Source organism: Papio anubis, chromosome 8, assembly GCF_008728515.1.
Source record: "Papio anubis isolate 15944 chromosome 8, Panubis1.0, whole genome shotgun sequence".
NCBI lineage: Eukaryota > Metazoa > Chordata > Mammalia > Primates > Cercopithecidae > Papio > Papio anubis.
Window position 1 is genome coordinate 52,927,730 of NC_044983.1, and position 13,622 is coordinate 52,941,351.

The 13,622-nt window shown below is 39.8% G+C and overlaps 2 long non-coding RNA genes and 1 other non-coding gene across 8 annotated transcripts; 2 read left to right on the forward strand and 1 right to left on the reverse strand.

Moving 5' to 3' along the window:
• Positions 1-749: 749 nt before the first annotated feature.
• On the reverse strand, positions 750-3,848 carry LOC103886821. Its single transcript, XR_650645.3, has 2 exons — positions 3,626-3,848; positions 750-1,165 (listed from the first exon to the last, which is right to left on the reverse strand). It is a non-coding gene; the product is annotated as an uncharacterized LOC103886821 (long non-coding RNA).
• Positions 2,298-10,507, forward strand: LOC103886820. 6 transcript variants are annotated; one of them, XR_004185819.1, is made up of 5 exons: positions 2,298-3,635; positions 3,878-3,992; positions 4,705-4,807; positions 5,200-5,443; positions 7,353-10,507. It is a non-coding gene; the product is annotated as an uncharacterized LOC103886820 (long non-coding RNA). The 6 variants fall into 6 exon arrangements; XR_004185820.1 differs by having other exon boundaries at positions 7,372-10,507; XR_004185818.1 differs by having other exon boundaries at positions 3,522-3,679; positions 7,649-10,507.
• Positions 10,508-12,760: 2,253 nt separating this feature from the next.
• Positions 12,761-12,867, forward strand: LOC116268812. The gene has a single exon (XR_004175962.1). It is a non-coding gene; the product is annotated as a U6 spliceosomal RNA (small nuclear RNA).
• Positions 12,868-13,622: the final 755 nt, after the last annotated feature.

The following is a 13,622-nucleotide window of genomic DNA, read 5'->3' on the forward strand; positions in this document are numbered from 1 at the left end:
GAATTTTCAAATAGAGACAGATATTCACTTGGAAAACACTGATAAGGTGTGTAATACTGTCTGCATCAACAGTCAATTCTGCCAAATAAATGCTCAACTAGTGACTGTCATTTCAGAAATAACGTTTTGGAGAAATTTTTACCCTAAGATTAAACAATTCAACATTTCTCATGTACCTGGCATTCCTCCAAAGTACAATATTATCAACTATGAATTGCTAAGATTAGCCTTAAAAATTAAACTTTTAAATGCTTCAAAGCTCAGTTCCGGGTGAGGTATTAGGATTGACTGGGAGGAACGATGACAAATAGAAGGCCGTGGTGACGAGTAATCTACAAGAGCAAGCACACCCAGGTTTCCATTGTCAACAGTGGCAGGAAAAAGCCTGACTGAGGAATGCAAGTCCTGTCACAGTCCCCACCTCTCAGTTCACATTTCCCTCTACTTGCAGGGACACCTGCAGGGAGCCCTGAGTACTCAGCCAACTCTGCTTTCTACAGTGCACTTCATTCCTACAAAACCCTCCCCCCACCCCCACCCACCCTCCTCACTCATGCCCTCCTCACTCATCTAGTGCCTCCCAAAGTGCTGGGATTACAGGCATGAGCCACTTTGTCTGGCTCAGTGCAGCTGCCAGTATGGGGCTGAATGGCCTTTTATTAAATGTAAAACATTTTTAATAAAAGAAGTTAAAGGAAAAGTCTATGGAAGTATTGGGGGTGAGAATCTCTGGTAGCAAGATCTCTATATTACCTGACAAGATAAGCTTTATTAAAAATGAGAATCAGTTCATACTTAACCTAAGCCTGACAGTGCTGGACAGAGTCCTGCTGTACCACTACCAGTGGCAAGGCTGCCTCTCTGTCAGACACAGAACATATGGACAAAGCCACAAGCTATGGCTCATCCCAATAGAATCTTACTAGTTTCCTAGTAAGGTTAGCTATAATGTCTTCTAACTCACATCATTTGTATTTAAAAAGAAAGAAACAAATGGTAACTGATACACATGTTGGTTGGTAGAGCTTTCAGGTTCCTCTTTCCATGTAGTTGAGGAAATTCCTCAGCCCAGTGTCACCTCGGATCTCATGCTGCAACTCCATCCTTAGCTCAACACCCACTGGCTCCGCTTGAAATGGTTGCTGATCTTCAGGTACAGCAGGTTCTGCAGATCAAAGGACATCCTTTACTAAAAATCTCCGACATCAGAGACAGAGGCTACATGTCTATAATGAACCTTTCAGAAACCTACCCAATAGAAAGCCACTTCTCAACACAGAGGTGGCCCTTGGTGTCTTTCCAGGATTTTCACATCCATCTGGGAAGAGGAAAAAAACTCCTGAAACTGGGCTAACTTCATAACCAGTTTAATTTCACACATCTCACCTTTCTGGAGCTGCCTTGTTTTTCCCTTCGTCTTGCATCACTGCAGAGAAAATTCATGGACTTCCTAAAGGTGAGGCTCTCACCCATTAGTAAGAACGTCTCCCTTTATATTAAGTTGGCCTTTCTCTGGAGATCTTGTAACTGCTTTATAAACATTCTTTCACACCTCCAAGCAGGTAGGTGGTAATTGATATTCAATTGTTACTTTAGTTTCCGTGATCCCCAGGAGCACGGATCCCCTGACCAGGTGTCATGGTGGCTGCTAAGTCAGGTAGTTGGCTGGGCTGTGGAACAATGGGCAAAACCACAGCTCAGCTCTATCGTCTTTGGCTTCAGATTATCCGGCAACAGGGCCGCTCTCCAGATGAAGGTCAAGGAGGAGTGGACCCTGAGGCCTGGCAGCAGGCACACTTAGCGACCCGGAGGCCTTCTGAGGGAAGCCCCATATTCGGAGCCAGATCCTAGAATGGGAGGAACAACAGAGCCTAGAATGGGAGACTGGTGCCCTCGGCGACCCTAAGGCTGTCTGGGACCAGCCCTCCAAGCCTCCACTCTGCTGCAGCTGCCACCTGCACATGTGGCACGGTAGCAGGGGTGGCAACCCCCGACCCTGTCCGCGCCACCAGCAGTGAAAAATACAAGGCCAGAGGCTACCAGGGCTTCTAATTCAGGCAGTTGGCAGGACAGATGCAAGAAGGGAACCGGCAACTGCAGGAAGAGAATCTGGCGGCCACACAGTTCCCAGCGTTCTCGACCCGGGGATCAGGGCGCGGGACAAAGAGGAGCGGACCCTAGGGAGGGAGGGCGGTGCTCTCGGCGATCCTCAGGCTTTCTGAGACCAGGCCTGCCAGCCTCTGCCGTGGGCTCAGCAGCAGCTGCCACCTGCACATCGCGTGCGGCAGCACAGATGGCAATCCAATACCCTGCCCGAACCACCAGCCCTGGACCCCAGGGAGAGACTCTGCCACTTGGATTAATTCAGGCGATCGGTGCTGCAGCTGCGGGAGGATGAGAACCGGTGCTCAGCCCCATCCCAGTGGCTGCACAGCGCTCAGAACCCACGACGCCGAGCTCTCGGAACTGGCCAGGATTCCTTATCTGACCCTATGGTGAAAGGGCCATGCAGTTGGTGACGTTGAGGACGTCTGGGACCAGCCCAGTCGATCTCCGCCATGGGCTCAGTTGCAGCTGCCACCTGCATATGGCATCCTGCAGCAGCGGTGGCAACCCCCGCCCTGCCCGCTGCCACCACCAATGCAGAACCCAGGGTCGGGCGCTTAATTCATGCGGTCGGCCCTGCAGCTGCAGGAGAGTGAGAAATGTCAACTCAGGCCCATTCTGGTTGCTGCATAGTGTCCAGCTCCCAGGACCTCACACTCTCTGCGTGGGCCAACAAAGAGTGGAACCTGGGGTTGGAGGGAGGTACACTAAGCGACCCTCAGCCATGTAGGACCAGCCCTACTAGCCTCCATCGTGGGCTCAGTTGCAGCTGCCACCTGCACAGGGTGCAGGGAAGCAGCTGTGGCAACCTCCCACCGTGCCCACGCCACCAGCAGCGCAAAACCTAGGACCAGACGTCACTGAGGAGCCGCTTAGCCTGGCAGCTACAGGGCGGGAATCCGCTGCTCAGTCATCGAATTTAGGCTGTTGCACAGTCCCCAGCAATGGCGACCTCGTTCTCTGGGAGCAGGGCAAGGAAGAGAGGACCCCAGATGGGAGGGTGGTACACTCGGAGACCCGAAGGCCGTCTAGGACCAGCCATAACAGCCTCCGCCTTGGGTTCAGCTGCAGCTGTCATCTGCATACGGCGCGCAGTAGTAGTGGTGGCAACTCCCAACGCTGCCCGAGCCACCAGCAGTGCGGACCCCGGTGCCAGACACCCTGGCAGCGCCTCATTCGGGCGGTTGGTCCTTCAGCTGCAGGAGTGGAGAACCGGTAACTCAGCCCCATGTAGGCAGCTGCACAGTGCCCAGCACCCAAGACCTCGCGCTCAACAGAGGGCAGGGGAGGAACAGCAGAAGGGGGCAGCTCTGTTAGGCGGGCCTTGAGGCACCTGGGACAGCGCGCTCCGGTCTGGGGAGCTCCGCCAGTCCATAGGCGCCTCAGCAGCAGCTGCCACCTGCATGCGGTGCCCGCGAGTGCGCAGCTCAGGGCGGTTTCTGGCCAAGCGTGAGGCCGTTGCGTTCCGAGGTGCCCATGGGCGCTGGGGCCCAACGGCTCTGCTCCGCATATTACTTACTCTCCCAGAGGTTGGAGACGTCCTTGTCCTAGGGTGGTAGGGTCCCTGTCTGAGGTCTGGGCCAGACCACCTTGCTTTCTGGTGCTGGGCCGGGTGGGGGCTGGGCGGGGCCTGGGCTAGGGGAAGGGCGAGGGCGAGTTGTGGCGTCTCTGAAGCCGGGCCATGAAGAAGATCGTGGCTATGGAGAGCCAGAAGGGCCAAGTGTGCCTGAGCTCCTGGAGTAACCACATCTTCTCTGACCCCTGGTACCAGACCCCAGATGAGGATGTCGGGATGATCTACAAAGCTGCGTCCAGGGAAACGCGTGGAAGCTGCAGCGGAGCCTCCTGCTCAAGAGAAAAGACCAGTCTGAAACCTGCAAGAACAGGTGTCAGGAACTGCAGCCTGGGGGCTGGGGACTGAGGGAGGAGGCGGGCGGGTGGGGAGAAGCACCTCCTTCAGAGTTGGGGGCTTGGAGATTGGGGGCCAGGGGAGGCGTGGAAAGGATAGGGTGTGCGGGGCGGGCGGTCCTAGTCCCGCGGGCTCTGGGCTTTCTTCCCAGGCGGACTCCGCAGCGCCTGTGATGTGGACGCCTTGGAGGCGGAGGGCCCAGGCCATCTTTACGAGCAGCAAAAAGAATCCAAAACTTTAGCTGGTTCCTCTACCCACAGTTCCTCTTACAGAGCACTTTAGAGAGAACTTTAAAGTGATTTAACAAAATTAAGTATATATTGTTTTATTTTTAATGTACACTTTTGAAGATAATGTTAGATACATTATAGAAAGGTACATAATGAAAGAAAGAATTCCCATAATATATCACCTTCTGGGCTAAGAATTTTTTGACCAAAATCCAATATTTTATATCAATGAATGCCTATGTAAATATGTTCTTTGCTGAGAGACCTTAGAAGGAAACTTTGAAGTGAGAAGATGGTTCATGTTCTTGAATAATAAGACTCATTTTTCTCAAGGTGTGAGATCTTTATTAATTTTACCTAAAGTTATCAAAGTTAACATTTTTGAATTACACATGCAGTCTTTTAGTATTGTGATGACGTAACATTTTTGTAACGGGGAAAAATGTCTTGCCTTTCTAGATATCAAAATGTGCTATTAATTTCCACAAATAGTTTGCTAACAACTGAAAAGATAGATAAATGAATGCAAGAGAATAGAAAATCCAGGAACACCCAAGTATAGGTAAGAATCTGTAACATGGTAATGGCTAGACTTTATACTAGTAGGAAAAGAGTTATTTTTATAAATGAAATGCCTGCTTTTTGGAAGAAACTAGTTAGATTTTTATGTCACAAAAATAAGTTCCTCATTGAATATAGATTATTTTAAATATGCAAAAAGAGAAAAATACCAGAAGAAAACACAAATGCCTATTTATACAGATACATTTTTGTGTTGACAAAGATCTTCCTAGGAACTTCCCAAGCAAGCATTCTGAAGTTTATTTAGCAAAATTAAATTTAAATCACCCTGCATATGAGAAAAAGATAAAATAAAAGACATCATACTTGTACAATATTTGCCACATTTGTTTTTTTGTGTGTACATATTAAAAATGGATATTCATTTTACAGAGAATTCTTCCAAATCAACAAGAAAAACTCTCTAAAATTGGGTGAAGTACTTTTTCCAGCTCTGCAAGTCACCTATGCACATATGAAAAAAATACTTCGTGTTTCTGATGAGAATGAATTTAATTTAAAAAAGGAATGAAATACCGTTTTCTGTCCTCAAAGTTTGTGAGGATGAGGAGCAGTGATATTTACACTGCTGCTTAAAGTTAAGTTGCTGATGACTTTTCAAAAAGTCAGTTTGGTGGTAAGTATCACATTTAAACTATGTGTATGCCCTTTCTTGATGAGTTCCATTATATTTAAATATATTTAGGAAACAACGAGAGATACATGCAATTTGTTTTTCTCAGCAGTGCTTAAAATATGGTTGTGTTAAGGAGAATCCATATAACAAATCTCATAAATAAATTTCAGTAAATATATAGTAAGAGATAATGTGTGACCACTGAAAGTAATACCTACTGAAGTATGTTGACATGTGAAAATGTATTTTGGTGTATGAAGTGAAGATGACATTCAGTTTGATTACATACACAAACTGACTATGGTCTTGCTTTATCTGAAAATATGTACCAAATGTGATAAAATTTGTTATTTTGGGACAATTGTATTATAATGAACTGTTTTTCCTTTTTATGATTTGTGATTTCTTCACTAAGCAGGGGATTGGGCATCCCTGGCATATAGCATATAGCATAATTATTATTAATGAAATAATCCTTAGGAAGTGCAGAAATATGAATTTTGCACAGATATAAATAATTCCTCTTTCTATTTTTAAATTTTTATTTCTATGGATTAGTATAGTCTGTGAACTTTTAGTGTCTTTGGAAGTGAAGATAACCTTTATCTGTGATAGTAGTTTTATATATGTACATATTTTATTAAACACATGTTTTTATTATGTTTTATTACATATATGCCAATAATTAAATATTAATCAGTTTAGTGTTATTATTATGAAAATAAAAATAGTGAATATAAGTAACTATTACCATTGTGAAAATACTACTTTATTTGTATCTGTTTTTAAAATGTTAAACTTCCCAACTGTATTTATTCATTTTAAAAATCTATTCATCAAATATAAACTGAATACTTGTTACGTAAAAGACACATTATAATAACTATCAACACCCTTCTATTCTTAAAAATTTCATGTGTACCTGCCTGGCCTGAGCAAGCTGAGAGATTTAAAATTAGAGAATGAGGAATGAGTCTCAACTGAAGCTTGTCCTCTCATCTTTCACAAAAAAAATAATTTCTGATGTGAGAAAGTAGTGCAAGATAATATCAGTTGCCATTTTGAAAATTTATATGTTTTAAACAGTGATATTAATTATATAGATACTTACGTCACATGCATTTTATACATGTAAATACTAATTTACATACATGCATACATTAAGATTCTGTAAATCTAAATACTTAGTAAAATGAGCCATATTTATTTATTTGAATCCTGACTTTTCTTTGGCTTAAAGTTTTTAAAAATTAAGGAATTACTTTGTTTTAAAAATTTGCTTTTAGTTCAACCCTCCTTTCCCATGGTACGTTTAAGTGCTTAAAATTTATTTAAATATTAATCATATGACTAGGACTTCCATTGCCCTGTTGTATATACCATATTCCACTTGATGTAGCCACTGTGGATTGTGTGATGCTGCCTTATTTTATGTATCAATAAAATAATGTTTAAAATGCTGCAAAATATAGTTGTAATAAATAATGAATTATAAGCAGCATTTTAATGTCAGAGATGTTGAAATATGAGAAAATGAGCATCTTAGAATCATTGAAATACAGTCTTATCTCGAACCTTTAAAACATAGCACAAAGGAAGTGTAATGGTACCATTTTACCTAATTAAGATGTCTTTATTAAGTAGTAGTAATAATTATAATATCTAGCAAGTGAAAGATCTTAAAATAGTATTCAACTGCAGGTTCAACTGAACCCAAAGGCCAAGCTCTTTCTATTCAAATAGGTCATTCTTTCATTGATGTAGTGAATAATAAGAGCTAATAAATATTGTTTCTTTTCAGGGGAAAATTAAATATTTGTTTTGAAGGCAGAGGAATAGCATGCTATTTATTGTTTGCAATTACATGAATCATTGTATGTTTTGAGATAGTGGACTAAACTTCTCTCAGTATCTCCTCAATTTCGCAGGATGGCTCAACATTTGGCCTGTGCCAATGGCTGTCCAGAAGTGGTAACTTTTCTGGTGCACAGAAAATGCCAGCTTAACATCTGTGACGGTGAAAAGAAGACAATTCTAACGAAGGAATATAATAGCCAGTTCTTTCAGCATGAGATGGATTTGGCTTAAATATATAGAATAAAAATGAATTCGTCTCATTGAAATATAACTAGTTTGTGAAACCTGCGGAATATTTATTTTGATTTCCTACAATTTACGATTTATGTCTTATTCTAATACTGATAGGCTCTAACATGCCAAGAAGATGTGAAACTATTCTGCTAGACTTTGGTGTTGATCCAAATATTACAGATGTCTATGGCATCACTGCTCTCCACCTGCTGTCTGTAATGAGAGTATGTCAAAGGTAACAACAACTGTTTTCACACAAGACAAACATTGAAGTGAAAAACGATGTAGAGATCAACCATTGTTATTTTCAAAATATTTGAAATCCACTTGTTTTAACATTGACATATGTAAGGGTCAATTTTTCCTATTTGGAAGCTTAAGCAATCCCTAAATAAAAATAATTTGAAATAATGGTCTAACATTTTACTTTAAATACTAATATATTTCAAAAAGTATTAGAGAGTATGGCTTTCTTTTATGCATTTATGATACATATTTGAATTTGTTATAGGTAAAACTTTTGAATTTTTTTTTGACTGAAGTATTTTTTTTTCTAACTAGTGTACAACAACAACACAGGAAAGCAAAGTTGGCCTGCATAAATTGAGCCAACATGTAAAATTTAGGAGACATGCAAAAATCTGTATTTCAGGCTCTTCTTAAATAATGAAATCTGGTTTCCCTTGAGCCCATATTACTGTTTGGTATGCTATGAAGAGGCTGTAGCTTCACGCAAAGTCTGTGGTCTCCAGTTTCCCACTGTGCCCACCTAGGTACTTACTCAGGTCACGTCCTTTGCCTCTGTAAATATTATAGTTAACAACTCCTGTCATATAGTATAGTTTGGTAAAGATTTCAAGGTTTTCAAGACAGTTGACAGCTGTTTATTACATATAGTGTATATTTTATAGTCCTTAATAATGGAGTTGACTTTTAGAATTTAGAAGTTTTTTTAAAACAATGATTTTTCTTTATATATACCATACATAATAATCACATTAGAAGGCCTATAGGCTTTTTTAGGTTAATTATGGTTATATTTGGATAGGTTATGCATATTGCAGAACACATTATATATTTCTCCTCAACATTGTCCCTTAAAATGGAAGTGATTTAGTGGCTTTTATTATGCTAAAATAACCCATATAGTTCAGCTAGGAATTGTATTGATAAGCCATTGCATTTGTATTTCTGATATTTTGCCAAAAATAAAAGATAATTTTAAGTAACAATGAAAATAGAAACCAGAATAAAAATGGATTAATGCATTTTAAGAAGTAGATATGCATTAGGGTCCTAGGATTATCAATATCATTATAATTGAGAATAAAATTTCATACTGAACTTTCTAACAGCTAAAATTCTGTGATCCTGTCACAGGAGAAACCTAAGGGACCATTTAATAATAAGCAATCAAAATTCATTTGAAGCCTCTTTTAATTCAGAGCCCATTTCCTTAGTGACCTACTTGGAGCAGGAGTGACTGACTTTGGCAGCTGGGATCCTGGGCCCATTGATAGAAAATAATCAAGTGAGTTTGTGTCACCTGGAGGAAACCCCTACCTTTATTGGAAAGTTTTAAAAACTGTGCTCCTGAAATTTTAATTCCTCAAATGTTAGTTGCCATAAAACCTATTGTCAAATAAGGACTAGGCAAAGGTCAAGACATTTCTTGAATACCAGACATATAATCCAGTTTTATATTTCTCAAACGTAGATGACCATAGGATCTTCCTGTTCAGGTGCAGTCTAGCTTCTGACAAAGTAAATATTCTTTGGAATATAGTTTAGGAAGTACTGCTCTAGAGGTAATAATTTAGATCATTAATTTAATAAAAATACTTAAAGCATTTACTATGATATCATAGGGTTTGGGGATAAAGAGATAAAAGACACAGCAGCTTCCCTCAAGAATCTCTTGGTTTAGATAGGAATCAATAAAATTATTACAAGATACCATGTGAAATGTTGTGCCAGAAGCAAAGATTCTTGAAACCAGTGAATGTTTCAAATCATTTTTGGAGCTGGCCAGAGTTAACGTGGTGAGTCAGAGGCCAGATGTTTTCAAGTGGAGGAGCAGTGCATGGGAAAGCACAGAGGAGTGAGAAGGAAGGGACTGCTTTTTATTTGCTTTCTATTTTATGTGTTTAAGTTCATAGGACATTATATAAGGTATTCAGCTCAGCTGATGAATATGTAATTTTATGAATTATAAATTGTTTTTGCCATTTTACAGGATGGCCTTACACCACTTTTATGTGCCATAACTAAAAGAAGACAGCAAATGGTATAATTTTTACTAACAAAAAATGCAAATGTAAATGCAGTAGATAAGTTTAAAAGGTTTAGTCATTTTTTAAAGTGAGTGTTGTTCTAGAGTCATAACACTCAAGTTGGAAATATTCAATTTATCAGAAGATTAGCTTATAATTATTGGATTATAGTGGAAAATATCAACACAAATCACCAGTTAGGTAGAAAAGCATTTATTTGGACTGGGCAACATAAAGAACATATGTATATGACAGGATTTATATTCTCTTATTATATTGGCTGATGTTATTTGCAATCTGATGTTTTAGGTCACATTATCTTCTTCAGTAAAGGGTTTAGTTTTAGGACATATGAACTATAACTTTTAGTTTGCTTATTGATTCAATATTGAATTATTAAGTATTTTATAGTATTTATCTACCTTCTGTTTTTGTATACTCTTTGTATAAAATGTAATATGAATCATAAATAGGAATTGAAAATTATTTTGTGTTTTGGATGACTGTTTGCTTTAAGATGATTTATTTGAAAAATATTAATGTTAGGTTATCCCTAAGTGATTATTAATTGTTACCACCACTGTGAATTCATCATTTTATTTCTTTTTAATTTATGGTGTATTTTAATTTTTTATTTGTGATCGGTATGTGTAGAGGGAAGAAAGATATGTTTAATTAAATTAACTCTTTATTTAATGAAGATAAGCTGTAGGTGAGTGATGGAAAAGAGATAGGCCTTAGATTCACACAAGACTGGTTTTAATTTCTAGCTTCTTCACTTGTTAGGGGTGACCTTGCAAACATTACTTAGTACCGAATATGTTTTCCTGTATGAAAATGAGAATAATAACATATCCTTCAGGGGTGATTGTGTGGAAATTAGATTATGTGCATACAGCATTTAATTCAGTGCCTCGCACATGCTTATCAGTATCATTAACTGAACGACTATTACTAATATAATTATTCATCGTGTTATTGTTTTCAGCCTGCAGATTGCTCTTACTTATCTGACTTCTAACTGATTTTGAATTACAATATATCAGACTAGGGAAGAAGTGGATAATTCTTCCCTTAAATCTTTGCCTCCTTTAGATGAGTGACCTGAGCATAGTCTTTTGCCCATCAAAGGACTTTATGTTCACTACTTCTACTACGCCATACCCCAGTGGGATATGAATTTTTTTTGTCCCTTCCTTTAAGCCTTTGGGGTTATTTACAAAGATTGACACTTGAGCACCCGGGATGCTTATGTTTGTTAGTTCATGTAAGTGGTTAATTCTATACTGACAAGCACATATTAAGTTTGTAAAGTTTCTAAGAATGAAGTTCTCTCTCTGTTAGTTTAGCACAGCCCTCATGCTTGCAGTATGTCATCGGAGATAGCATTCTTCAGCAAAATATTGACATATTTACTCAAGATATGTGTGGAATGACTGCAGAAGATTATGCTGTTGCTAATATTTTTAATCTAAGTGTTTACATGTAAAGGCTAGGTGAGATTTCATAGCTTGGTTCAATTAGTTTTTGAAGGGCAGTGAGTTAATTCATTTCATCAGCCAGAAATCAGGCAAAAAGCTAGACTAGTTAAAAGGAGCAGTGGGTCCAGGGTTCTTTATTTTAGGGCTTTTAACACAGTTATCCCTACAGATATCAAAGTTGTCTATTTGATTCCAAGTATAACCCCAATGCATGGGATAAACACAGTGTCACATTTTTTATTTTTCTAGTCAGTAATTTGGGTCTTAAAATGTCCACTTTAGCAAAAAATTTAGTACTGCCTCTGGGTGCTATCCTCTATACCTTCCTCCTTGATTTTTTTTAAAAGAACTTAAGGGGTACCCTAAGTCCCAGGAAGACAGTCTTCTTTTACAGTCAGGATGAGGGATGGGAAAAGGTCCTTCTAATCATGGTGCTGTTTCCACTGATTCTGTTGCTGCATTGTTGCCATGCAAACTGCTCCTTCATTCTGGTAACAATGACCTTTGCTACCAGGATGACCTTACTCATCTAGATCCCTCAGTCTTCCTGGTGTTTCACATATAGACTTCAAAGTTACTACTTTTTGTTTTAGTTCACATAGATATGCTCAGCCTTTATTTCCAAAGTGCCAGTACCCTGCTCTGGCAGTTGGGCCTTCTAGCTTTAGTCACACTCATAGTGACCCTTCTTCTCACACTCAAAACCTGATATGAAACCCATGTCTTAGCTTGGACTTGTCCTAGACCTTCAAGGTAAATTATCCTCTGAATCCCTTGGAATAGTTTGAAACTGTGAGGTCCAAATAATGTCACAGGAAGAAATCAGAGATTCCTTTCTTCTTTGCTACCAGATGTATACCCTTGGCCCCTTTAGATTCTGTGTGGCACCATTTTGTAGGTAGTGGAGAGTCCCATATTGTTCTGGAAGGACCCATGTTCTGCTTCCCCAGAGTAGTGGTTTTTCCCTCAAGTGATCTGTTTTCCATAAAAGTAAAAATCTCCCAAACTACTTGCATCTCTATCTTGAGTTTTTAAAATATTTTAAAATTCTACCTCACAATGAAGCCATTCGAAAGAATTCACAAAATCTCAAGTAAGTTAGATTTAACAGAGCTAAGCCTCATCCATGACTCATCGGTATCCATGTATAAAAATAGAAGTTTGTGGCCGGGCACATTGGCTCATGCCTATAATCTCAGCAATTTGGGAGGCCGAGGTGGGTGGATCACTAGGTCAGGTGTTCAAGACCAGCTTGGCCAACATAGCGAAACCCTGTCTCTACTAAAAATACAAAAATTAGCTGAGCATGGTGGTGGGCACCTGTAATCCCAGCTACTTGGGAGGCTGAGGCAGAAGAATCACTTGGACCCGGGAGGCGCAGGTTGCAGTGAGCATAGATCGTACCATTGCACTCCAGCCTGGGTGAAAAGAGCAAGACTCCATGTTAAAAAAAAAAAAAAAAGTAGATGTTTGTGCTTGTTTTGGCAGCACATACACTAAAATTGAAACGATATAGAGAAGATCAGCATGATCCCTGTACATGGATGACACACAAATTTGTGAAGTGTTCTATATTTCTTGCAGTCTCCAAAAGGACATTTGACTACTGTCTTAGTAGCTCCAATGAAATGTTATGAGTCAATGCAAAATGGTGACACCCACAAAAATATTTATGTAAGGTGATCTACGGAATGAGATTGTGCTGGGAAACACATGGGATGTTCTGTGCAATATATTGCTAGTAGGCATCCAGGAAAAGAGAAAATATCAGCTTGCATCTCCTTCATGGAACTTTAAAAAAATAAAGGTAAGGTTTTGTCTTCCACAGCAGTTGGAGATGAACATGGGGAGTAAGCATTATTGCAACAAAGATTTGTTGGTTCAGAATTTGGGTAGGTTGGTAAAGAGTATTAGGAGTCCAAGCCAGGTCTTGACATCCAATAGTTTTCTGCTCTGGGTGTGATTGATGAACTCAGCAATAGGAGATAATCATGTTGTCTAATTTGATGAATTAATATATTTATAAATATTTTTATTACAAATTATGAAATAGATGCCCTGAATTACAAGTCACAAGGAATAGAACATCTAATAACCAAGAGTAGGACTTAATAACAGTTTCTGAAAACTGCAACATTTGAATACTAGAACCTATGAAGAAATACACATTTTTTAAAAAAATTTATTTTTAACTTTGTTGAGCTAGGATCTCCCTATGTTGCCCAGGCTGGTCTTGAACTCCTGGGCTCAAGCAATCCTCTTGTCTCAGCCTCCCAAAGTGCTGGCATCACAGGCATGAGCCACTGCATCTGACAAACACGTTGGGTTTTATTT